This window comes from Bubalus bubalis, chromosome 2 (assembly GCF_019923935.1).
Source record: "Bubalus bubalis isolate 160015118507 breed Murrah chromosome 2, NDDB_SH_1, whole genome shotgun sequence".
NCBI lineage: Eukaryota > Metazoa > Chordata > Mammalia > Artiodactyla > Bovidae > Bubalus > Bubalus bubalis.
Genome location: NC_059158.1, coordinates 21,489,695 through 21,516,228, shown reverse-complemented (window position 1 = coordinate 21,516,228; position 26,534 = coordinate 21,489,695). Strand labels below are relative to the sequence as shown.

Sequence of the window (26,534 nt, the reverse complement as noted above, 5' to 3'; positions counted from 1 at the left end):
TTCTTTGGTGTTCTGCCTTCTTTATGGTCCAGCTCTCACAACCATACATGACTACTGGGAAGACCATAGCCTTGATTACACAGACCTTTGTTGGCAGAGTGATGGCTCTGCTTTTCAACACACTGCCTAGGGTCTGCATAGATTTCCTGCCAAGAAGCAATTGTCTTTTGATTTCATGGCTGCAGTCTCCATCCGCAGTGATTTTAGAGCCCAAGAAGAGGAAATCTGTCACTACCACATTTCCCCCTTCTATTTGCCATAAAGTAATGGGGTCAGATTAAAAAGCAGAGACATTACTTTGTCCACAAAGGTCCATCTAGTCAAGGCTATGGTTTTTCCAGTAGTCATGTATGGATGTGAGAGTTGGACTGTGAAGAAAGCTGAGCACTGAAGAATTGATGCTTTTGAACTGTGGTGTTGGAGAAGACTCTTGAGAGTCCCTTGGACGGCAAGGAGATCCAACCAGTCCATCCTAAATGAGATCAGTCCTGGGTGTTCATTGGAAGGACTGATGCTGAAGCTGAAACTCCAATACTTTGGCCACCTGATGCGAAGAGCTGACTCATTTGTAAAGACCCTGATGCTGGAAAAGTTTGAGGGCAGGAGGAGAAGGGGCCAACAGAGGATGAGATGGTTGGATGGCATCACTGACTCAATAGACATGAGTTTTGGTAGACTCCGGCAGTTGGTGATGGAAAAGGAGGCCTGGCATGCTGCAGTTCATGGGGTCGCGAAGAGTCGGATATGACTGAGCGACTGAACTGAACTGAATGGGGTCAGATGCCATGATCTTAGTTTTTTTAATATTCAGTTTTAAGCTGGCTCTTTCACTCTCCTCCTTCACCCTCATCGAGAAGCTCTTTAGTTCCTCTTTGTTTTCTGCCATTAGAGTGGTATCATCCACATATCTGAGGTTGTTGATGTTTCTCCTGCCTGTCTTGATTCCAGCTTATAACTCATCCCAGCCTGTCATTTCTCATGATGTGCTCAGTGTATAGGTTAAGCAAACAGGGTGACAGCAGACAGCACTGTTGTACTCCTTTCTCAATATTGAACCAATCAATTGTTCCATACAGAGTTCTAACTGTTGCTTCTTGACCCACATACAGGTTTCTCAGGAGACAGATAAGATGGCCTGGTATTCCCATCTTTTTAAGAGCTTTCCACAGTTTATTATGCTCAGCACAGTCAAACACTTTAGTGTAGTCAATGAAGCAGAGGTAGATGTTTTTTTGGAATTCTCTAGCTTTCTCTATGATCCAGCGAATGTTGGCGATTTGATCTGGTTCCTCTTCCTTTTCTAAACGTAGCTTGGACTTCTGGGAGTTCTTGGTTCACATATGCGTAAGCCTAGCATGCAAGATTTTAGGCATGACCTTACTATCACGGGAGATGAGTGCAGTTGTCCTGCGGTTAGCACATTCTTTAGTACTAACCTTCTTGGGAATTGGGATGAGGATTGACCTTTTCCAGCCCTGTGGCCACTAATGGGTCTTCCAGATTTGCTGATGTATTTAATACAACACCTTGATGGTATTATCCTTTAGGGTTTTGAATCGTTCTACTGGAATTCCATCATAACCACTAGCTTTATTAGTGCTTCCTAAGGCCCACTTCACTTCACTGTCCAGAATGTCTGGCTCTGGATGAGTGAGCATACCATCATTATAATCTGGTTCATTAAAATGTTTTTTTCTACAGTTCTTCCATGTATTCTTTCCATCTCTTCTTGATCTTTTCAGCATCTACTAGGTCTTTATTGTTTCTGTCTTTTATTGTGCCCATCTGTGGGTGAAACATTCCCTTGATATCTTCAACGAGGAGATCTCTATTCTTTCTCTTTCTTTTGTTTCCTTCTAGTTTTATGCACGGTTCATTGAAGAAGTCCTTCTTGTCTTTCCATGCTGTTCTTTGGAACTCTGCATTTAGTTGGATATACCTTTCCCTTTCTCCTTTGCTTTTTGCTTCTCTTCCTTCTTTAGCTATTTATAAGGCTTCCTCAGACAACCACTTTGCATTCTTGCTTTTCTCTTTCTTTGAGATGGTTTTGTTCACAGCCTCCTGTACAATATTACGGCCCTCCAACCATAGTTCTTCAGGCAACTGTTTACTATATCTAATCCCTTGAAACTATTTGTTACCTCCACTGCATATTCACAGGGATTTGATTTAAGTCATACCTGGCTGACCTAGTGGTTTTCTCTTCTTTATTTAGTTTAAGCCTGAATTTATCTATGAGAAGCTGATGATCTGAGCCACAGTCAGTCCAGATCTCGTTTTTGCTGACTGTATACAGCTTCTCCATCTTAAGCTACAAAGAATGTAATCAGTTTGATTTCGATATTGACCATTTGATGATGTCCATGTGTAAAGTCGTCTCCTGTGTTGTTGAAAAAGGGTATTTGCTATGACCAGTGCATTCTCTTGGCAGAATTCAGTTAGCCTTTGCCCTGCTTCATTTTGTTCTCCAAGATCAAACTTGCCTATTACTCCAGATATCTCTTGACTTCGAACTTTTGCAATCCAGTCCCCTGTGATGAATAGAACATCTTTTTTTTTGGTGTTAGTTCTAGCAGGTCTTCTAGATCTTCATAGGATTGATCAACTTCAGCTTCTTTCAGCATCAGTGGTTGGGGCAAAGTCTTGAATTTCTGTGATGTTGAATGGCTTGCCTTGGAAATGAACAGAGATCATTCTGTCATTTTTGAGGTTGCACCCAAGTACTGCATTTAGGACTCTTCTGTTGATTATGAGGGCTACTCCATTTCTTCTATGGGACTCTTGCCCACAGTAGTAGATATAATGGTCATCTGAATAAACTTCACCCATTCCCATCCATTTTAGTTCACTGATTCCTGAGGTGTCGATGTTTTTTCTTGCCATCTCCTGCTTGACCATGTCCAATTTACCTTGATTCATTTCATGCAATACTTTTTGCAGCATCAGATTTTTCTTTCATCACCAGACACATCCACAACTGAACGTCATTTCTGCTTTGGCCCAGCCACTTCATTCTTTCTGGGGCTATTAGTAGCTCCCCTCTGCTCTTCCCCAGTAGCATATTGGAACCCTTCAGACCTGGGGGACTCTTCTTTCAGTGTCATAACTTTTTATCCTTTTATGTGGTTCACAAGGCTCTCATGGCAAGTATACTGGGATGGTTTGCCATTCCCTCCTCCAGTGGATCTCATTTTGTCAGACCTCTGTGCTATGACCAGTCCATTTTGGGTGGCCCTAAACAGCATGGCTCAAAGCTTTATTGAGTTCTGCAAGCCCCTTTGCCACAACAAGGCAGTGATCCATGAAGGGGAATCTCTACACTTAAATAACTACAATCAAAACAATGAGATTATTTTTCTCCGATTATATTGCAAATACCTTTCAGCTTGGTAACATTCAAAGTTTGTAAAGATATTAGAAAATGGCACTCATACCTTGTATGTGGTTTAAAGTTTTGGAGGATGATTGTGCCAAATAACAGGTCTTTGACTCATTAATTTCACCTCATGGGATTAACTATTAGGATTACTTTTATAAGTATACATAAAGTTCTATGTAGCACAGTTACATTGTAGCTAAAAAAGGAAACAGACTAAAGGTTCATTGGCTGCATAGTGGTTAAATAAATGTTTGCAGAGTTGTAAAGTAACAGAAAAAAATCACAAAAAAACCCCTGTTGTGGTTTATTGATATGGAAGACAAAATAAAATATTTAAGTATATTTTAAGTATATTCTATATTAAATATTTAAGCATATGTATTAACTATATTGAACATACTAAAATTATATTAATTTTAAATTATATTTAAAACAATATATTTACATTAATAAATGTATTAAAATATAATTATGTTAAGTATATAAAATAAACATTTCAAAATTTCAGATATAGTGCATTCCCATTTCTATGGTTTACATAAATATGCAAAGATAATTAGAGAGTTTGAAGGAAGAGGATTTTCAAGTTTTGGTCTTCTAAATTAAAAAAAAGGTTAACATAGCCATATAAAAATGTAACATATAACCATGAGTATATGTTACCTTAACATTTGAAAGAGTTAAATAAAATTTTGGAAGCGAATAAAGTAGTTTGGCTAAAGTTTAATATTTAGGTTAGTCTCTAGAACAGTTGTAACCTCCCAAAGAATACAAATGTTTGCATCACATCCATAAAACATAAAAATTATTACAAGTAGTTACACACATGTGGTTATAGAGCCCATGATTTTGCCTTTTAAAACAAGATCACATTGATCCAGAGCTCTACAGCTACCCAGATGTCTGACCCACATTAATGTAACCACATAATTAAATTCATCACCTCATTATTTCCTCAAAATACCCAGGAATTTGGTAGGAAATAAATAATTTTGGCTCTTTCACAGTTTGATATTTAAATAGAGAAAACATATGATGTTCAAAATCAAAGCAGAAAAATGATTTGTAGAACTGAGACCAAAAATCTATTACACTAAAAACTTTCATTTCCCTGTAAATTAAACTTCACTTTGATTCCATATGCTCAAATGGAACTTGTAAACAAAAAATATTTTTACATAGATAGCTAGGTTTTTTAAAAAAGAAAACACATTAGCTTGATTTCCTTCTTGGTATTTTTCAAGGTAAGAATGTGAACAAGTTTGGGAAAAGGTTAGATGTAATAGTACATTGTTTTCTATGATTAAATATTTTGCAGTTGTTTATATGAACATAAAATTGATAAATCCAAACTAAGAAGAAATGCAGGCTTTTGTTTGAGTCATTTGCTTTCTTCTTGTCTTCTAAGTGAAAAGAAAATATAACCTGCCAATTATTTCACTGAATAAGTGACTTATTTGTCTTAACAGTTATGTTCTACAGGAGATCAGAAAGAAGAGATGAAATTATAGATTGAAAAAACTGAAGAATGTGAAATGTTTGGATCTATTGAGAAAAGTAGTTTCTCTTAGGCCATTTCTATTTTCCTGTAATATTCAAACATGGCTACATTCACTCATGTGTTTCCCTCTGGATGATTACAGAGAATCTGAAGGGATTCTTAAGGTCATGATGAGGTCAATGAGTACTGTTTAAAACTAGAGCAAGAGGGAGAGTGATTTTCAACTTCTGCTGCTCTTTACACAAGTTGGAAGGAAAACAAGACCCTAGAGATCTCATTATAATGACAGAATTGAACTACTGAAAACCATGATCTTGTTTTCTCTATGTCCACAGGGATTCAGCTCTTTGAACAGGAGAGCTGATTAACATGCTCTCCCCATGCTGCATGCAGTTATTAAAAAGTTTCAACTGAGTTTCATTATCACTCACAAAATGGAGCAATCTCTAGGGTTACGTCTTAGTGGAGAATCAGTCAGTTAAGGACCGATAGCAGTGGAAAGCTAACATGACTCAGCTCCCATCACTGTTGTGTTCCCTTTGCTTTACAGTTGCCTCTAAGAGCTACTCAGCAGCCCTGAGGATTTACCCAACAACATCATGCACACCATCAAATCTCAACTTTCCCAACATAATGGGAATAACGATCCCTTTGCTTTTAAATGGCATTTTGTTAAGCAAGGATTTAGTTGGAGTTTCTAGGAGACCTATTCCCTGATTAGTGACTTTTTGTTGTTCTTTTGTGCTTAATCTTCAGCAGCAATCTCTATAAAAACTCCTAATGCAGAATTACTCTGGGGATTCATAAACTTTTATTTATCAAAATATATTTACAGGCATTGTGAAACGTAGTGTTATCTGTCTTTGAGGATTTCATAAGGAAAGTAAGGAGGATGATAAAGAAAAGTTACAACATTGTGCCAAAAGTACCACCCTATGTAAGACAGAGAAAGAGATGAACATTGTGTTATTGACTCTATTGTATTTTTTAATTGCACATTATTTCAAAACTCCACCCCTAGTCCTAGGTTTTCTCACCAGTAAAATAGGAGTGTTACCTGGGTTAGTGTAGGAATGAGGCTTGACCTTGTAATCTTCTGTTATGGGCTTTATGACTTGAAGGACCTTTTAACTTATAGGATATTGACTAATTCTAGGAAGAGGTATGAAGGTATGAATCTTGATGGGAGGTGTGCTATGAATTCTGCCAACATCAGTTGGAGATTTTTCCCATAAAGAAGGTAGTAGCTGATTTCATTCGGGACAAATGAACAGTGCTTCCAAAATCAGTTCCAATCCTGTCAGAGACCAACAAATAAAAGATGTCTAACAAGCATTTAATTCACCTGATTGATTACTTTGATGACAAGTATCCATTTCTAGAACTGTTTTCCCCTTTTGAGAAAAAGAAATGTGGGCATGATACTTCTCTTAGAAATCTCAGCCTAATAAATGGATAGGGTGGAGGTAAGAGTCTGTATCTCTTTATAGGCCTAAGCTAAAGGAAATAAGTTCAGAGATAGGAATCTCTTGGGGTTCATTGGAGATCCCTACTGTGTGAAATTTTTCAGTTCTCTCAGTCAGGGGCTGTTTTATTGTAGTGAGGCTGAGCACCCAGAGTGTGACTCCAGAACAATTAGGACTAGAAGAGATTCATCCTCAATCAGGAATAATGTTTCTCTAAGATAATGTTTAAGGGGACTTCCCTGGTGGCTCAGTCGGTAAAGATTCTGCCTGCAATGCAGGAGACACGAGTTCGATACCTGAATTAAGACGGTCCCATGGAGAAGGAAATGGCAACCCACTCCAGTATTCTTGCTTGGGAAATCCCATGGACAGATGAGCCTGGTGGGCTACATCCATGGGGTCACAAGAGTTGGACACGACTTCGTGACTAAAGGATTGGGAAGAGCATCTCAAGTTCCTCAGAACACTGTCTTTGAGAACTGGGAGGACTTTGGAAAGGTGGGTAGAGGTCTAAAGTTTGCAACAGTATTGAATAGCAGAAAGTAGGAGGGTTTAGTTTCACTTAGGAGGCGTAGTTTACTGTAATTAAGAATTTTGCTCATCTTCCTTATAGTTGACTCATCTAGAGTGTGAAAAAGCTGCTTTGCCAGATTAACTAAATCTGGATTGGACACAGTTTCTTACTCTATCCTGGTCCCCTTTTTCACAAGACGGAAAAGTCCCAGTTCAGCCTATTAATAAACACAGAGTTAAGAGCTTCCTGAGCAGAATGAACATCTGAAGGAATATCAGAATTTTCAATAAAAATGATTTGAAGACCATTATAATATTCATGACCACGTTCATGAGATTTTTGTGTGCAAACCTGCTTCCATCAACAATATTGAAAAAGCCAATCATTTGATGAAGCTGCCTAGCATTTGCCCAAGCCTGAGTATATAAATTAGTGGACTGGTCTCCCAGTTGTAATTCTAGAAACCTTTTGGAATTTTCCCAATTAGTGAGTTTTCATTCAGTGCTAGGCCTGGCCTTCACTGCATAAAAACTAACTGATACTAAGTCAGAGAACTCAGATTGAAATGACTTTATTAAATTCCTCAGCATATCTGTGAGAATATTTGGTTTCTTTGGGAAAATCCTTGACTTCAGCTCAAATTTGAGGTCTAGTCCTTGGAATATAGGAAACTGTTTAGCTTCTGGATCCTCAGAAGGCTTACGTTTAAAGGGACAGGTTCTGATAATTCAGAGGAAAGGGGAGTGGGGAGAGTTTCCAAGAGAAGGGGAAGTTTTGGTGAGAGAATTATTGTGGGGAACTTGAGGATATAGTAAAGGAACAGGTATCATAAAAGGAAAAGAAGAAAATGATGTCAAAAGTGGAGCTTGAGACAAAGAAGCCAAGCAAGAACAGCCTGAGCCTTCAGGAGCCATTTTATCTTTCCTTAATCATTTCTTTGCCTTGGTTAATTTTAAAATCTTATTTTGCAAAGGGGCAATTTTAGACTGCAGATTTGAGGGAAGCGTCAAAATATCAATTAAAATAACTATTTCATTCAGTTCTGGAAATTTACTGTGCTATCATAGCCCAATTCAGTTTTGAGGAAACTAAGTTTAGGGATTTCAAAAGTCCCCCATAATGACCATTGATATTCCAAATTGCCTTTGTTCATGTCTGTCCATTTAGCTACAAATGTGAAGAAGGAAAGGCCATAGTTGGGCCAGAGTTCCTGCTCAGTTGAATTCAGTCACTCAGTCGTGTCTGACTCTGTGATCCCCATGGACTATACCACACCAGGCTTTCCTGTCCATCACCAACTCCCAGAGCTTGCTCAAACTCATGTACATTTTCAGTGATGCCATCCAACGATCTCATCCTCTGTTTCTCTCTTCTCCTCCCACCTTCAATCTTTCCCAGTATCAGGGTCTTTTCAAATGAGTCTGTTCTTCACATCAGGTGACCAAAGTACTGGAGTTTCAGCTTCAGCATCAGTCCTTCCAATGAATATTCAGGACTGATTTTCTTTAGGATGGATTGGTTGATCTCCTTGCAGTTCAAGGGACTCTCAAGAGTCTTCTCCAACACCATAGTTCAAAAGCATCAATTCTTTGCCACTCAGCCTTCCTTATAGTCCAGCTCTCACATCAATAATGACTACTGGAAAAACTGTAGCTTTGACTAGATGAGCATTTGTCAGCAAAGTAATGTCTCTGCTTTTTAATACGCTGCCTAGGTTTGTCATAGCTTTTCTTCCAAGGAGCAGGCATCTTTTAATTTCATGGATGCAGTCATCATCTGCAGTGATTTTGGAGCTCAAGAAAATAGTCTCTACTGTTTCCATTGTTTCCCCATCTACTTGCCATGAAGTGATAGGAGTGGATGCCATGATCTTAGTTTTTCACATGTAGAGTTTTAAGCCAGCTTTTCATTTTCCTCTTTCACTTTCATCAAGGGGCTTGTTAGTTCTTCTTCACTTACTGCCATAAGGGTGGTGTCATCTACCTATTGGAGATTACTGATATTTCTCAAGGCAATCTTGATTCCAGCTTGTGCTTCATCCAGCCCAGCATTTTGCATAATATACTCTGCATATAAGTTAAATACGCTGGGTGACAATATGCTGCCTTGACATACTCCTTTCCCAATTTGGAACCAGTCCATTGTTCCATGTCCAGTTCTAACTGTTGCTTCTTGACCTGCATACAGATTTCTCAGGAGGCACGTCAGGTGGTCTGGTATTCCCATATTTTTCAGAATTTTCCACAGTTTGTTGTCATCCACACAATCAAAGGCTTTGGCATGGTCAATAAAGCAGAAGTAAATGGTTTTCTGGAACTCTCTTACTTTTTCCATGATCCAACAGATGTTGGCAATTTGATCTCTGGTTCCTCTGCCTTTTCTAAATCCAGCTTGAACATCTGGAAGTTCACGGTTCACATACTGTTGAAGCCTGGCTTGGAGAATTTTGAGGATTATTTTACTAGTGTGTGAGATAAGTGCAATTGTGCAGTAGTTTGAGCATTCTTTGGCATTGCCTTTCTTTGGGATTGGAATGAAAACTGACCTTTTCCAGTCCTGTGGCCACTGCTGAGTTTTCCAAATTTGCTGGTGTATTGAGTGCAGCACTTTCACAGCATCATCTTTTAGGATTTGAAATAACTCAACTGGAATTCCATCACCTCCACTAACTTTGTTCATAGCGATGCTTCCTAAGGCCCACTTGACTTGGCATTCCAGGATGTCTGGCTCCAGGTGAGTGAGTGATCATATCATCATGATTATCTGGGTTGTGAAGATCTTTTTTGTATAGTTCTTCTGTGTATTCTTGCCACCTCTTCTTAATATCTTCTGCTTCTGTTAGGTCCATATGATTTCTGTCCTTTATTGTGCCCATCTTTGCATGAAATGTTTTCTTAGTGTCTCTAGTTTTCTTGAAGAGATCTCTAGTCTTTCCAATTATATTGTTTTCCTCTATTTCTTTGCACTGATCACTGAGGAAGGCTTTCTTATCTCTCCTTGCTCTTCTTTGGAACTCTGCATTCAAATGGGTATATCTTTCCTTTTCTCCTATGCCTTTCACTATCTTCTTTTCTCAGCTATTTGTAAGGCTTCCTCAGACAGCCATTTTGCTTTGTTGCATTTCTTTTTCTTGGGGATGCTCTTGATCCCTGTTTCCTGTACAATGTCATGAACCTCCATCCATAGTTCTTCAGGCACTCTATCAGATCTAATCCCTTGAATCTATCTGTCACTTCCACTGTATAATCATGCTGCTGCTGCTAAGTTGCTTCAGTCGTGTCCGACTCTGTGCAACCCCATAGACAGCAGCCCACCAGGCTCCCCCGTTCCTGGGATTCTCCAGGCAAGAATATTGGAGTGGGTTGCGATTTCCTTCTCCAATGAATGAAAGTGAAAAGTGAAAGTGAAGTCTCGCAGTCATGTACGACTCTTAGCGACCCCATGGACTGCAGCCTACCAGGCTCCTCTGTCCATGGGATTTTCCAGGCAAAAGTACTGGAGTGGGGTGCCATTGCCTTCTCTGTATAATCATGAGGGATTTGATTTAGGTCATACATGAATGGTCTAGTGGTTTTCCCTACTTTCTTCAATTTAAGTCTGAATTTGGCAATAAGGAGTTCATGATCTGAGACACAGTCAATTCCTGGTCTTGTTTTTCTGACTGTATAGAGCTTCTCCATTTTTTGGCTGCAAAGAATATAATCAATCTGATTTCAGTATTGACCATCTGGTGACGTCCATGTGTAGAGTCTTCTCTTGTGTTGTTGGAAGAGGGTGTTTGCTATGACCAGTGCATTCTCTTGGCAAAACTCTATTAGCCTTTGCCCTGTTTCATTCTGTAGTCCAAGGCCAAACTTGTCTGTTACTCCAGGTGTTTCTTGACTTCCTACTTTTGCATTTCAGTCCCCTATTATGAAAAGGACATCTTTTGGGGGTGTTAGTTTGGATGTTAGTAAATCATCTCTAGGCTACTGGCACCCCACTCCAGTACTCTTGCCTGGAAAATCCCATGGACCAAGGAGCCTGGTGGGCTGCAGTCCATGGAGTCGCTAAGAGTTGGACACGACTGAGCGACTTCACTTTCACTTTTTACTTTCCTGCATTGGAGAAGGAAATGGCAGCCCACTCCAGTGTTCTTGCCTGGAGAATCCCAGGGACGGGGAGCCTGGTGGGCTGCCGTCTCTGGGGTCGCACAGAGTCGGACACAACTGAAGCAACTTAGCAGTAGCAGCAGGCTACTTCTATTTTCCCAGGTGGTGCTAGTAAACAACATGCCTGCCAATGCAGGAGACATAAGAGATGCACTTTCAATCCCTGGTCAGGAAAATCCCCTGGAAAAGGACATGGCAACCCACTCCAATATTCTTGCCTGGAGAATCCCATGGACCCAGGGAAGTCTGGTGTGCTGAGCCCACAGGGTCACAGAGTCAGACACGACTGAACTGACTTAGCTCACATGCATTAGGTTGCTTATAAGACCTAATATAATGCACATACTATATGAATAGTTGGGCAGCAAATTTAAGTTTACTTCTTGGAATTTTATATAATTTTTTTCCAAATATTTTCCATCCTCAGATGCAGAAACAACAGATAAGAAGGAGCAATTGTATAAGCCAAAGTTACCAGTACAAATTTTATTCATCCCAAAATTGTCTACCTTGTTAACACTACCTTAAATTATTTTACTACTATTTTGTTGATATAATGATGTGAATTTAATGATAGGAATGTAAGTTTTGAATTATTATTCAATATGTATTTTAACTTTGCTCCCTTATTCTACAGCTCTCAGGACATGTTAATGAAAGCTTTTGCTATGCCCGTTGCTATACAAATGTCAATAAAATGAGGTCTGAGATACAGATATAAATATCAATGTGAAAAAAATGCTCAAATCTTCAAGAGAAAAGACAAGTTTCTTAACATCTATTTAGCATGCTTCCATGTGTTTACATAATCCAATATAATAGTCCATTGTCAGTATTCATGTGTACAAAAATTACCTAGAAGAATACAGAGGCATTAAAGTTGTAACTCTGCAGAATAGGAAAGGGGAGAGTGTAAATCAGACTTTAATATTTAACTTTACTCCTGCTCATTGTATTTTTAATAAAGTATTATAATACCTATCTTAATAAAAATTTTTATGTATTATATAGTAACTTTAAATGTCTTACTTGTACTCTGCTTTTTTACTCTGTTTTTTACTATAAGGATCAGTATTTCTTTAGACTTTAATACCATAAGAAAACAAACCTGATATAAATATAGTCTTTATCTCTTAGTAGATCCTTGGTTAACAATCTGGATTACGGTTCTACACGGAGATTTTCTAAAGTCTGGAGTATGGGAGTGTTGGGCACCTGTTGGTAAAGTTTTAAAAAGTTGCCTGATTATAAGAATTTTGAAAATCAAGACCAATGTGTACCTAAGGATATTTCAATTTATGCTGCTGCTGCTGCTAAGTCGCATCAGTCGTGTCCGACTCTATGCGACCCCATAGATGGCAGCCCACCAGGCTCCTCTGTCCCTGAGATTCTCCAGGCAAGAATACTGGAGTGGGTTGCCATTTCCTTCTCCAGTGCATGAAAGTGAAAAGTGAAAGTGAAGTCGCTCAGTTGTGTCTGACTCTTCACCACCCCATGGACTGTAGCCTACCAGGCTTTTCCGTCCATGGGATTTCTCAGGCAAGAGTACTGGAGTGGGGTGCCATTGCCTTCTCCATTTCAATTTATACTGCCTAGTTAAATATAAACCATTATCACCTGCTTTCCTGTACACCAGTGACATTGCAACTACTTCATGACTGAGATTCAAGAATTCATAATGGGGAGGTTCAACAAAGTCTTAAAAAATTTTAAAGCTTTTGCTATGGAAAGAGTTTCCAGATAAGAAAGACAAAGGTTGTAATCCCCATCTTGCCACTAAGTCACAACTGGGCAAGATAACAGCTTTGGAAAGCAATTTAATCTTCTGAAACATTGGAATTTACATTCCAAAACTGCTTTCCATTTATATTTCATTTCATTTACATTTATGTTTCTCAAGAAATTACCATGCCTCTGTGAATGTATAAAGTTCTAAATACTTCTTGCTGGAGCATAAGAATACATAATAATTTATTATTCAGTTATTAAATAATTTTTTTCATACAACATTGTAAGTTAGCTTAGACCAGAGAGAGAAGTTTTGTTTGCATTTCACGAGAGATTAATTTGGGCAGAAATTTGAATTAGAAAGCTCAGAGAGGTCATTTTCTCAAGTTAGTACATACATAAAATCACTGCAGATGGTGATTGCAGCCATGAAATTAAAAGACGCTTACTCCTTGGAAGTAAAGTTATGACCAACCTAGACAGCATATAAAAAAGCAGAGACATTACTTTACCAACAAAGGTCCATCTAGTCAAGGCTATGGTTTTTCCAGTGGTCATGTATGGAAGTGAGAGTTGGACTGTGAAGAAAGCTGAGCACAGAAGAATTGATGCTTTTGAACTGTGGTGTTGGAGAAGACTCTTGAGAGTCCTTGGACTGCAAGGAGATCCAATCAGTCCATTCTAAAGGAGATCAGTCCTGGGTGTTCATTGGAAGGACTGATGCTAAAGCTGAAACTCCAATACTTTGGCCACCTCATGCAAAGAGTTGACTTATTGGAAAGGACCCTGATGCTGGAAGGGATTGGGGCCAGGAAGAGAAGGGGATGACAGAGGATGAGATGGCTGGATGGCGTCACTGACTCGATGGACTTGAGTTTGGGTAAACTCCGGGAGTGGGTGATGGACAGGGAGGCCTGGCGTGCTGCAGTTCATGGGGTCGCTAAGAGTTGGACACGACTGAGAGACTGAATTGAACTGAACTGAACAGACTGAAGATTAGAATGCAAGACTGTTCTACTCTAAAATTTTAATTTTCGGTAGAGATAACAAATATATGCAAAGTAGTGTTATAAACAAATAATGAAATTAAGAGGTTGAGTCAAATTTTTCTAAAATATAATGCTAAAACACTTCATAAGCTGAGCACTCAGAATATCCAAATTTCAATGTGTTTTACAGAATCATTTTTAGAAAAGTGTTCTACATACCTTCATTTTAAGCACTGGCAATAGGATGATTTGTGTGTCTGTATGTGTCCAAGAACCTTTTAATTCTAATAGCACTAATTAGAAGCATGTGGAGTTAACAGCCTCTTCATAAGCTATTCAGTTATAAAATGGTTATGATTAAGTTTGTTCAATCCTTTGTTGCAGTCTTTAAGTGGCAAATTATGAGCTCTCCATTCTGGATTAACTCAGAAAATAGAAGAATAGGAATAAAATCTTGCAGTCAATCAGAATAGATTTTTCCAGCATTTCATTCCAAAGTATTATGGTAGTAACTGCTATTTTCAGAATTTTCCTCACCAGATTTGCAAAATAAATGAGGATAGGAAACTTTCTCTGTTAATGTTGGTGTGTGCTCTGGCTTAAGGGAAAGCAGCAATTCTCCTGTGTTTAGTGGTAATTGACCATGATATCCAATGGGAGGAGACAGGCAGGAGCTAGCTCTCCAAGAAATGGCATTTCGTTTTTAGCTTAGATTTACTCCACAATACCCTTTCTCTAGAGACTGTCTCAACTTTTTCCAAGACAAAAATGAATGACGATAAAGATTAAAATGCTTTATCAAATGTTTGGATTTTGTGCTATCAAATTGGGAGTTAGTTGTTTTTGTTTTTATTTTTTTTTTGTAAGCTAAGTTAGTGAAGTCACATAGAAAAGAAAACCGAAATTCTGTCTGAGGTCAATTTCTATATAGTAAACCATAGAAATATTTTTATTACCTAGATTTACATAAAGAAGTTTTATTTATTATATCCAAATGTTTCTATCATTTTTTTTCATAGATTCTTATATAGTATCTGGCATTTCTAGGCTTAGTTAAGAAGCTCTCTTTGGTTTAATCTAGTTTCCTAGATTTGGGGTCAGGGCAACATTTTAAAAATGATTCATATTTTTCTAAAGTCTCTTCTATCCAGGATTTATTCTTATATATTGTGCTATGAGGTTCCAAAAGAATTTTTCGTATGAGTAGACACATGAAAAACATATCTGTAATTATGAGAAAAGCTAGTATCTACAATACAAAAAGTTTTTACAATGGCTAAGAAAAAATACAAATAACACAGTCGAAAAATGTCAAATAATATGAACATACAACTCAGAATAGCAAATCTGTATGAGATTTTATATTTCCAAATAATCAGAGAAATATATTAAAGTAATTATGATGATCACTTACTAGATTGAAAAAAAAATGTAACTAGCAGTAACTCCCAGTCTTAACTTTGCTGAAGGAAAATGGCTACTCTCAGAAATTCTGGGTAGAAATTCAAAGTGTCACTAGATTTTTAGAAATAAATAGGACAGTTAATATCCATCAACATATCTATCGCATTCACGAAAATTTATCCTATGGATTAAATTATCAGTATATAAAGACAGAGGATGAGATGGCTGGATGGCATCGCTGACTCGATGGACTTGAGTCTGAGTGAACTCCGGGAGGTGGTGATGGACAGGGAGGCCTGGCGTGCTGCGATTCATGGGGTCGCAAAGAGTCGGACACGACTGAGCAACTGAACTGAACTGAACTGAAAGACACAGAAACAAGGAGTTTTATTGTAACAATGTTTGAAACAGCCAAAGACAGAGAAAAACTTACTCCCTAGAAGAAGAATTGACTGAATAATAATCTACACCAGTGATTTGCCAGCAATATTACTGAGTAAGAAAATAAACATGCAAGAAAGATTAGATGACATAATCTTTCAAAAAGAAAAGTTATTTTGGCTGTGCTGGTCTTTGTTGCTGCCACAAGCTTTTCTCTAGTTGGGGAGAACAGGGGCTACTCTTTTGCGGTGCACGGGCTTCTCACTATGGTGACTTCTCTTGTTGTAGAGCACGGGTTCTAGAGCACAGACTTCACTAGTTGTGCTAGGGTGGACTCAGGAGTTGCAGCTCCGGGGCTCTAGAGTAGAGGCTCGATAGTTGTGGTGCATGGGCTTAGTGGCTCTGCAGCATGTGGGATCCTCCTGGATCAGGGATCCAACCCATATCTCCTGAATTGGCAGGAGATTTCTTTACCACTGAGCTTCCAGGCAAGTCCTCAGCATAATCTTAAGTATATAAAAAATGACTGAAATGCTCTAAATATGATTTTAGATATTATATGCCTATATAGGATTATATGCAGAGAAGGCAATGGCACCCCACTCCAGTACTCTTGCCTGGAAAATCCCATGGACTTAGGAGCCTGGTAGGCTGCAGTCCATGGGGTCACGAAGAGTCAGACACGACTGAGCAACTTCACTTTCACTTTTCACTTTCATGCCTTGGAGAAGGAAATGGCAACCCACTCCAGTGTTCTTGCCTGGAGAATCCCAGGGATGGGGGAGCCTGGTGGGCTTCCGTCTATGGGGTCACACAGAGTTGGACACGACTGAAGCGACTTAGCAGCAGCAGCAGCAGCAGCAGCATAGGATTATATGAGAATGAAGAAAATAAGGAGGGACACTTATTAGATGCTTAACATGGACAATCCATAGGGAATAGAGGCTGATATCTGTGGAAGAATGAAAGCTCATCAAGTAAAACAAGAAAAGGAAAATAATTAAGATTTAATCCCCCCCAAAATGAATAATAACTCAGGACTTCACAAACCAGTAACAGAGCTCACATCTGAGTGGGCATGAAGGTGAGATTAGTCAGGGGAAAAATGCTCCTTTTAGTGTAGAAATTCCTTTTTTGTTTTCACAAGTTCTTATAATGAGTAATTTAAAGGAAATAGTAGTTTAAAAAGAAAACAGAAGACCAAACAAATTAGAAAATATGAATATAGACAAGTCTTTAGTTTGCTGAACAGACGAAGATAAATAAACCAAAAAATGTCAGTAGTCTTTAAAGTAAAAAAATTAAAAATAATGCCCAGCTAACAAGGGCCTGGAAATGGGAAAGAATTTGCAGAGTTTAATAATAATAGCAATAATATCTCATTGGTGCTCACTAACCTCAACAACACCCTTTAAAATAGCCACACTTTTATCTTCATTTTGTTGATGTGGAAACTGAGACATAGAGAAGTTAAAACTTTTTAAAATTCACAGAGTATTTTAGAAAACTGGAGATATACTATGAAATGGGTATTGAATTTTATCAAATGATTTGACTGAATGTATAGGTTTTCCTTCCAATTAAAAAAAATTGACATATATCACTGATTTTCAAATGTTATATCACTCTATTCCTGTGATAAACCCTACATGTTGACAATATTTCATACTTTCTATGTAACACTAGATTAAATTTGCTAATGACTGTTTAGGATTTTTGTATGTGTTTTCGTGAGCCATCTATCTGTAATTTTCCTTTCTTGTAATGTCTTTGTCAGATTTGTTACCCAAATTATGGTGACCTTATAAAATGAGTCATAAAATTGTATCAGTTATCTATTTTCAGAATTACTGTGTAAGAAATAACCACAAAATCCCAGGGCATACAAAAATAACAAGATGAAAAGTGATCTGATAATCTGATTAATAAGCATTTATTGAGTTGTCTTCTCATGGCTTTTAATTTAAAATCACAGTGAGCATAAACATGTATATATATATACACACACATACACAAGCATATGTATAATATTTATTTCTCTTGGAGAAAGTTTAAGCACCATAGTTAAGAGAAAAACAATTGTGCACAGTGAGTGAATCTTGATGTTCATTCCTACTTGCTCTATGTAAAAGATCAGTCTATGGAGAAGACTCTTGAGAGTCCCTTGGACTGCAAGGAGATCCAACCAGTCCATTCTAAAGGAGATCAGCCCTGGGATTTCTTTGGAAGGAATGATGCTGAAGCTGAAACTCCAGTACTTTGACCACCTCATGCGAAGAGTTGACTCATTGGAGAAGACTCTGATGCTGGGAGGGATTGGGGGCAGGAGGAGAAGGGGACGACAGAGGATGAGATGGCTGGATGGTATCGCTGACTCGATGGACGTGAGTCTGAGTGAACTCCGGGAGTTGATGATGGACAGGGAGGCCTGGCATGCTGCGATTCATGGGGTCGCAAAGAGTCGGACATGACTGAGTGACTGATCTGATCTGATGAAGATGAAGCACATTTTAGTGAAAGGAAGAATCTATAGAGGATGAAAATGAAACATTTCTATTTTTATTACAGAGAATATTCTGTTATTCCTAGGAGATAGCAGAACAATTAGAATACAGTTGATTATTCCTACTTCATATGTAAATAAGTAAACTAAACTTTTATTTATTTTTTTTAATTTTATTTTTAAACTTTACATAATTGTATTAGTTTTGCCAAATATCAAAATGAATCTGCCACAGGTATACATGTGTTCCCCATCCTGAACCCTCCTCCCTCCTCCCTCCCCATACCATCCCTCTGGGTCGTCCCAGTGCACCAGCCCCAAGCATCCAGTATCGTGCATCGAACCTGGACTGGCAACTCATTTCATACATGATATTTTACATGTTTCAATGCCATTCTCCCAAATCTTCCCACCCTCTCCCTCTCCCACAGAGTCCATAAGACTGTTCTATACATCAGTGTCTCTTTTGCTGTCTCGTACACAGGGTTATTGTTACCATCTTTCTAAATTCCATATATATGCGTTAGTATACTGTATTGGTATTTTTCTTTCTGGCTTACTTCACTCTGTATAATAGGCTCCAGTTTCATCCACCTCATTAGAACTGATTCAAATGTATTCTTTTTAATGGCTGAGTAATACTCCATTGTGTATATGTACCACTGCTTTCTTATCCATTCATCTGCTGATGGACATCTAGGTTGCTTCCATGTCCTGGCTATTATAAACAGTGCTGCGATGAACATTGGGGTACTCGTGTCTCTTTCCCTTCTGGTTTCCTCAGTGTGTATGCCCAGCAGTGGGATTGCTGGATCATAAGGCAGTTCTATTTCCAGTTTTTTAAGGAATCTCCACATTGTTCTCCATAGTGGCTGTACTAGTTTGCATTCCCACCAACAGTGTAAGAGGGTTCCCTTTTCTCCACACCCTCTCCAGCATTTATTACTTGTAGACTTTTGGATCGCAGCCATTCTGACTGGTGTGAAATGGTACCTCATAGTGGTTTTGATTTGCATTTCTCTGATAATGAGTGATGTTGAGCATCTTTTCATGTGTTTCTTAGCCATCTGTATGTCTTCTTTGGAGAAATGTCTATTTAGTTCTTAGGCCCATTTTTTGATTGGGTCATTTATTTTTCTGGAGTTGAGCTGTAGGAGTTGCTTGTATATTCTCGAGATTAGTTGTTTGTCAGTTGCTTCATTTGCTATTATCTTCTCCCATTCTGAAGGCTGTCTTTTCACCCTGCTAATAGTTTCCTTTGATGTGCAGAAGCTTTTAAGGTTAATTAGGTCCCATTTGTTTATTTTTGCTTTTATTTCCAATATTCTGGGAGGTGGGTCATAGAGGATCCTGCTGTGATGTATGTCAGAGAGTGTTTTGCCTATGTTCTCCTCTAGGAGTATTATAGTTTCTGGTCTTACATTTAGATCTTTAATCCATTTTGAGTTTATTTTTGTGTATGGTGTTAGAAAGTGTTCTAGTTTCATTCTTTTACAAGTGGTTGACCAGATTTCCCAGCACCACTTGTTTAAGAGATTGTCTTTAATCCATTGTATATTTTTGCCTCCTTTGTCAAAGATAAGGTGTCCATATGTGCGTGGATTTATCTCTGGGCTTTCGATTTTGTTCCATTGATCTATATTTCTGTCTTTGTGCCAGTACCAGACTGTCTTGATAACTGTGGCTTTGTAGTAGAGCCTGAAGTCAGGTAGGTTGATTCCTCCAGTTCCATTCTTCTTTCTCAAGATTGCTTTGGCTATTCAAGGTTTTTTGTATTTCCATACAAATTGTGAAATTATTTGTTCTAGCTCTGTGAAGAATACTGTTGGTAGCTTGATAGGGATTGCATTGAATCTATAAATTGCTTTGGGTAATATACTCATTTTCACTATATTGATTCTTCCAATCCATGAACATGGTATATTTCTCCATCTGTTAGTGTCCTCTTTGATTTCTTTCACCAGTGTTTTATAGTTTTCTATATATAGGTCTTTAGATTCTTTAGGTAGATATATTCCTAAGTATTTTATTCTTTCCGTTGCAATGGTGAATGGAATTGTTTCCTTAATTTCTCTTTCTGTTTTCTCATTATTAGTGTATAGGAATGCAAGGGATTTCTGGGTGTTGATTTTATATCCTGCAACTTTACTATAGTCATTGATTAGTTCTAGTTATTTTCTGGTGGAGTCTTTAGGGTTTTCTATGTAGAGGATCATGTCATCTGCAAATAGTGAGAGCTTTACTTCTTCTTTTCCAATTTGGATTCCTTTTGTTTCTTTTTCTGCTCTGATTGCTGTGGCCAAAACTTCCAAAACTATGTTGAATAGTAATGGTGAAAGTGGGCACCCTTGTCTTGTTCCTGACTTTAGAGGAAATGCTTTCAATTTTTCACCATTGAGGATACTGTTTGCTGTGGGTTTGTCATATATAGCTTTGATTATGTTGAGGTATGTTCCTTCTATTCCTGCTTTCTGGAGAGTTTTGATCATAAATGGATGTTGAATTTTGTCAAAGGCTTTCTCTGCATCTATTGAGATAATCATATGGTTTTTATTTTTCAATTTGTTAATGTGGTGTATTACATTGATTGATTTGCGGATATTGAAGAATCCTTGCATCCCTGGGATAAAGCCCACTTGGTCATGGTGTATGATCTTTTTATTGTGTTGTTGGATTCTGATTACTAGAATTTTGTTAAGGATTTTTGCATCTATGTTCATCAGTGATATTGGCCTGTAGTTTTCTTTTTTTGTGGGATCTTTGTCAGGTTTTGGTATTAGGGTGATGGTGGCCTCATAGAATGAGTTTGGAAGTTTACCATCCTCTGCAATTTTCTGGAAGAGTTTGAGTAGGATAGGTGTTAGCTCTTCTCTAAATTTTGGTAGAATTCAGCTGTGAAGCCGTCTGGACCTGGGCTTTTGTTTGCTGGAAGATTTTTGATTACAGTTTCAATTTCTGTGCTTGTGATGGGTCCTAAGTAAACTTTTAAAACTATATTATAAATTAAGTAAAAGGTGACTCTGGACCATCATAATGTAATTAAGGACACAGTGAAGTTTTCCCTTTGAGATATGATACTCAATATTCCTTATAATCTATAATAGTGATTCTAAATTTTCCTGAGAAGAGTGCTGTGAAAATTGTTCCTTGTGGGGGAAAAAAGGGAAAATTTGAAAAGTATTAGGTGAGAATTCCATAGGGAGCTTCCAAAATTGATATATTCATAGAGATTTGTACTCTGTATCTTGATTTCTTGCCTCCACTTCAAGATATTATTTACTCTAGAGTAATGCATATCTAAATAGTGTAGAGATGAGATAAAAAATTAATTTTTATCATTGTTCAATAGGGAATGATTCTAAAAGGACATTTCATCTATATCCCTGAGTCATGAAGATCTCCTGGAGAAGGGTATGGCAACCTACTCCTGTATTCTTGCCTGGAGAATCCCATGGACAGAGGAGCCTGGCAGGCTGCAGTACATTGGGTTGCACAGAGATGGACATGACTGAAGTGACATAGCATGCACATAACATATTGTAGATTTTCATGGCAATAGGACACATACTATAAGTTGTTTTCAGTGAAAGACATGAGAAATGCTAAACCAGGAATATTTATATTCAGTACACGGGCAGCATTAATAATGTCCTTAGTAAACATCATCATGGCTTAGTTTCACCTTTCACTTAGTTTATAAATTAGGAAGAATCAATTATATTCTAATTTTTCTACCTTCTTATGGGAATAATAAAAATGAAACCTAAAACTCATTTTTATAGGCCATAATTAATCTAAAATAAAAACTAATATATTTGGACAAAGTATAAGAGTTAGTGCTCAAAATAGGAAAATATTCACTTTATGTATAAAAATGATATGCTTTGAGAAAAATTTATTAGCTATTTGATATTTTTCTAGGGCCCCTAGGTTAATCTAAGCTTTCTTAAATATTTTTGGGTGGGTTTAAATGTGAACTTGTTAAACCCATGCTTTATCCAGTTCCCAGTGATAACACTGACCATGCTCCCAAATTTTGGAACCCTATTCACTTGTCATGAAATTCTAACATCATATATGTTTTCCTAGGTTATGAGATGGGATTTATCTGATTGACAACATTTCAAGTCTGAAGAAACATGCTTGCCTTTAAGGGTCAAATATATTTTCCTTACAACTGGTGAGATACTGCAATTATTAATGTAAATGTGAAACATTCAGCATCCAGAAAACACCCAATCATAAATATCCCAGCAGTTCCCCAGAGTTCATCTTATTGTGGCATTTGGCACTATAAAAAGCACATTTGAATTTTTCTTCACTAAATCTAAGTTCATTCCTTTCACATATATTGAGGACCTGAAAGTGAAAATGAAGTCACTCTGTTGTCCAACTCTTTGCTACCCTATGGTCTGTAGCCCGCCAGGCTCCTCCGCCCTTGGAAGCAGGAATACTGGAGTTGGTTGCTATGTTTTTCTCCAGAGGATCTTCCCAACCCAGGGATTGAACCCAGGTCTCCTGCATTGCAGGCAGACTCTTTACCATCTGAGCCACAAGGAAATCCCATACTGAAGACTTATTCAGTACAGATCATTGTGTTGGAAGTTGGAATAGGTACAAAAATGCCTGGTGTCTACATTCATGGATAGTATTTTGTAAGCATAGGTCTGATTCTGTCTGATTCTGTATTGGAGACCTCCTTTTGATGAATTCTTGACTTAGAAGGACTTGAGAGGAATACAAGTGATGGTCAGCTCAGGAATTTGCACTTTCTCAACCGAGCTAAACCATTGAATTCCCGCATCTCATTAAGTCCCTTCTCAGTCTGTAATGTCAGAACACTCCTTTATTTGCTAGGTCTAACAGTATATATAGAAGGTGGATCAAAAGACAGTCCCCAGATTTGATGACTTTTTACTCTACTTCTGCCTCCCCTTTCCCTAGTACCTTCTTCATGGCCTCTTTAACATCTTTGTTTCTCAGTGTGTAGATTAGGAGGTTAACACTGGAAGTGACTATTGTGTAGAAAAGAGTAAGGAACTTGCCCTGGTCCTGGGAATGTGTTTGCTGGCTGGAGGTACATGTATATAATCGTACCGTAGAAGAGAGGGACAACAATGAGGTGGGAGCTACAGGTGTTGAAGGCTTTCTTTCACCTGGCAGCTGACTTGATCCTTAGCACGGCTCGTGTAATATAACCATAAGAGAGGAGGATGACGATGAGTGGTGCCAGGATGATAAAGATTGCCAAGGCAAATGCCAGTGCCTCAAGGGTCATGGTATCTTCACAGGCCATGCCAATTAGTGCTGGCATCTCACAGAGAAAGTGGTCCACCCGCCGGTGCCCACAGCGAGGTAGCATCAACGTCTGGGGTGCCATTATGAGAGAATTGCCAAAGCCACTCAACCATGCCACTGAAGCCAGCTGCCCACAGAGACACGGGTGCATGATAACAGTGTAGTGCAGGGGTTTGCAGACTGCAGCATAGCGGTCATACGCCATGACAGCCAGGAGAACACACTCCACCCCTCCCAGAGCCAGGACGAAGTAGAGCTGGATGGCACAGCCCAGATAGCTGATGGTCTTATCTGCACCCCGAAGGTTGTAGAGCATCTGAGGGATGGAACCTGTGGTGAAGCACACATCTAGGAATAAGAGGTTGGCCAGAAAGAAATACATGGGTGTGTGCAGCTGGGAATCCACAACTGAAAGCAAGATGATGGTCATGTTGCCAAGAAGAGTCAGCAGATAAAAAGTGAGGACAACCACAAAGAGGATCAGCTCTAGGTGGGGGATGATCCGAGGAGCCCACCAGGATAAAGCCTTCAAAAGTACTTGTGTTGTACTTGTATTGTCCAAAATGGAAGTGAGAGTCAATTCCTAGGTAGGTTGATAAGAAAAGTCCGGCGTCCCGGAGGAGGAGAGAGGGATCTAGAATTCTCAAGGAGGAGGAAAGGACAGAGCTGATGATTGCACAACAAAACAACTCATCTTTCTCAAAGATATGCTTTTCCTTAAACTCAGTACCAATGATTATATAACAACAATGTATCCTGTTTGAGGACATGTTTCTCCTTCTTGAGAACCTTCTAACTAATCTTGTCATTTAAAAATGTATGTTGTGGGAGTGGGTCTGGTGAGACCTTTCTACTGTTAGTTCTAATCTTGTTAATTTTAAGATTTATGTTGTGGGAATGGGTCTGGTAAAAATATATAAGGCCTTGATAAGACTAGCGAGTGGGGCACTCTCCGTCCACCTTTTGATGTCTATGTCAGAAGCTTTCTCTGTCTGTTTTTCACTTTAATAAAACTCTGCTACACAAAAGTTCTTGAGTGATCAAGCCTGGTCCCTGGTCCTGAAGCTAAATCTTCAGAGATCACAAATCTGACATCGTTCACTGTAAGCTATCAGAAGTATAGCCAAATATAACAACGAGTAATAAGAGAGTTTTCCAGGAAGAATATTTTAACTAAGCCTTTATTATTTTAGTACTATTTTTGTTGTTGTTCAGTCAGTAAGTCATGTCCGACTGTTTGCAACTCCATGAACAGGCTTCTCTGCATGCCAGGCTTCTCTGTCCTTCACTATCTCAAGGAATTTGTTCAAACTCATGTCCATTGAGTCAGTGATGCCATCCAATCATCTCATCTTCTGTCGCCTCCTTCTCCTCTTGCCCTCAAACTTTCCCAGCATCAGGGTTTTTCCAATGAGTCAGCTCTTTGCATCAGGTGGCCAAAGTATTGGAGCTTCAGCTTCAGCACCAGTCCTTCCAATGAATATTCAGGGTTGATTTCCTTTAAGATTGACTGGTTAGATCTTCTTGCTGTCCAAGGAACTCTCAAGAGTCTTCTCCAGCACCACAGTTCAAAAGCATTAATTCTTCTGTGCTCAGCCTTCTTCATAGTCCAACTCTCACATCTATACATGACTACTGAAGAAACCACAGCTTTGACTATATGGACCTTTATCAGTGAAGTGATGTCTCTACTTTTTAATACAATATCTAGGTTTGTCATAGCTACTCTTCCAAGGAGCAAACATCTTTTAATTTCATGGCTGCGGTCACTGTCTGCAGTGATTTTGGAGCCCAACAAAATGAAATCTGACACTGTTTCCACATATTCCCCTTCTATTTGTCATGAAGTGATAGAACCAGATGCCAAGAATTTAGTTTTTTGAATGTTGAGTTTTAAGCCAGCTTGTTCATTCTCCTCTTTCACCTTCATCAAGAGGCTCTTTAATTCATCTTTCCTTTCTGCCATTAAAGTGATACCGTCTGCATATCTGAGGTTGTTGATGTTTCTCCCAGCAATCTTGATTCCATCTTGTGATTCATCAAGCCCGCATTTTTCATGATGTATCCTGCATATAAGTTAAATAAGCAAGCTGAAAATATACAGCCTTGACGTAATCCTTTCCCAATTTTGAGGAATATTGGGAATTTGTATTAGTTACCCTTTGAAGCACTAACTTAAGGTTTTCTACTTTCTATTTTCCTCAGTTGTTCATTCCTTTCCAAAGATGGTACAGGGAGGGCTATGCATGGCTTGGGGAGGGGGAGGGGGAGGGGTTGAGTAAAGATGGCAGGTAAGGCTGAGTTCTAAGCTGTTCTAAGCTGCTCCAGAGATTGCACTGTACTGGTTGTGCACCACATGACTCATTTTATTTGAACACTGCAAAACAGTCTTTCAAGTTTCACATGAGCAATACCAACTTTTTGAAAAAGTTGTTTGTATTCATTTGTGTTCTGGATTCTCTTTTAATTGCCTGAAAAGATATTCCTTCATTAGTCAGAATCCTTACAATGATTATGTATTCATTTTAAGACTTGAACAGCTGTGTAATAACTATCCACAGTCCACATGCTTCAGATGATTGGCATCATCAGACATCTCTACATCCTGGCCCTGTACCTTATATCATGGTCCTGGCAAGTTAGCAGAGTCAGAAATCAGATCATTCCTAAAAGCGATTAGAATCAGAGCATTCCTATACCAGAAGGGCTAACAACTACTAACCTACACATAGAAAATGACTGTGAACTTCGTAACTGTATCTCTAAAACAACTTTCTCTTAGTCAGTTGACAAAAATTCTTACAGCTACTTTATTACCAGTTGACATAAGAATTATGATGGTGGAATTGGAGTTAGTGGTTTTAACTAATTATGGATATGTTTTTTTGTCTTGGTTTGTTTTTTGTTTTTACAAATTTTTCAAACACAGGTATTTATGTGAACATTGCTAGGATCCTTCCTTCCCAGAGTCTTAGAAGAGGCCCACAGAAATGATGGTCTGAAGATTAAGCTCAATCAGTTGCATGGTAAATCCACCTCTGACATTGCCCATGAAGCCACCCACATCAGGAAAATCTGTGCTGTTAATTACAAACTTAGCTCATATCTGCATCAAGAATTCTGTTTATGGAATTTAGAAAGATGGTAACAATAACCCTGTGTACGAGACAGCAAAAGAGACACTGATGTATAGAACAGTCTTATGGACTCTGAGAGAGAG

At 38.5% G+C, this 26,534-nt stretch overlaps 1 pseudogene; it reads right to left on the bottom strand.

The window, feature by feature from the left end:
* Nucleotides 1-22,863: 22,863 nt before the first annotated feature.
* Nucleotides 22,864-24,054, bottom strand: LOC102397435 (annotated as a pseudogene).
* Nucleotides 24,055-26,534: the final 2,480 nt, after the last annotated feature.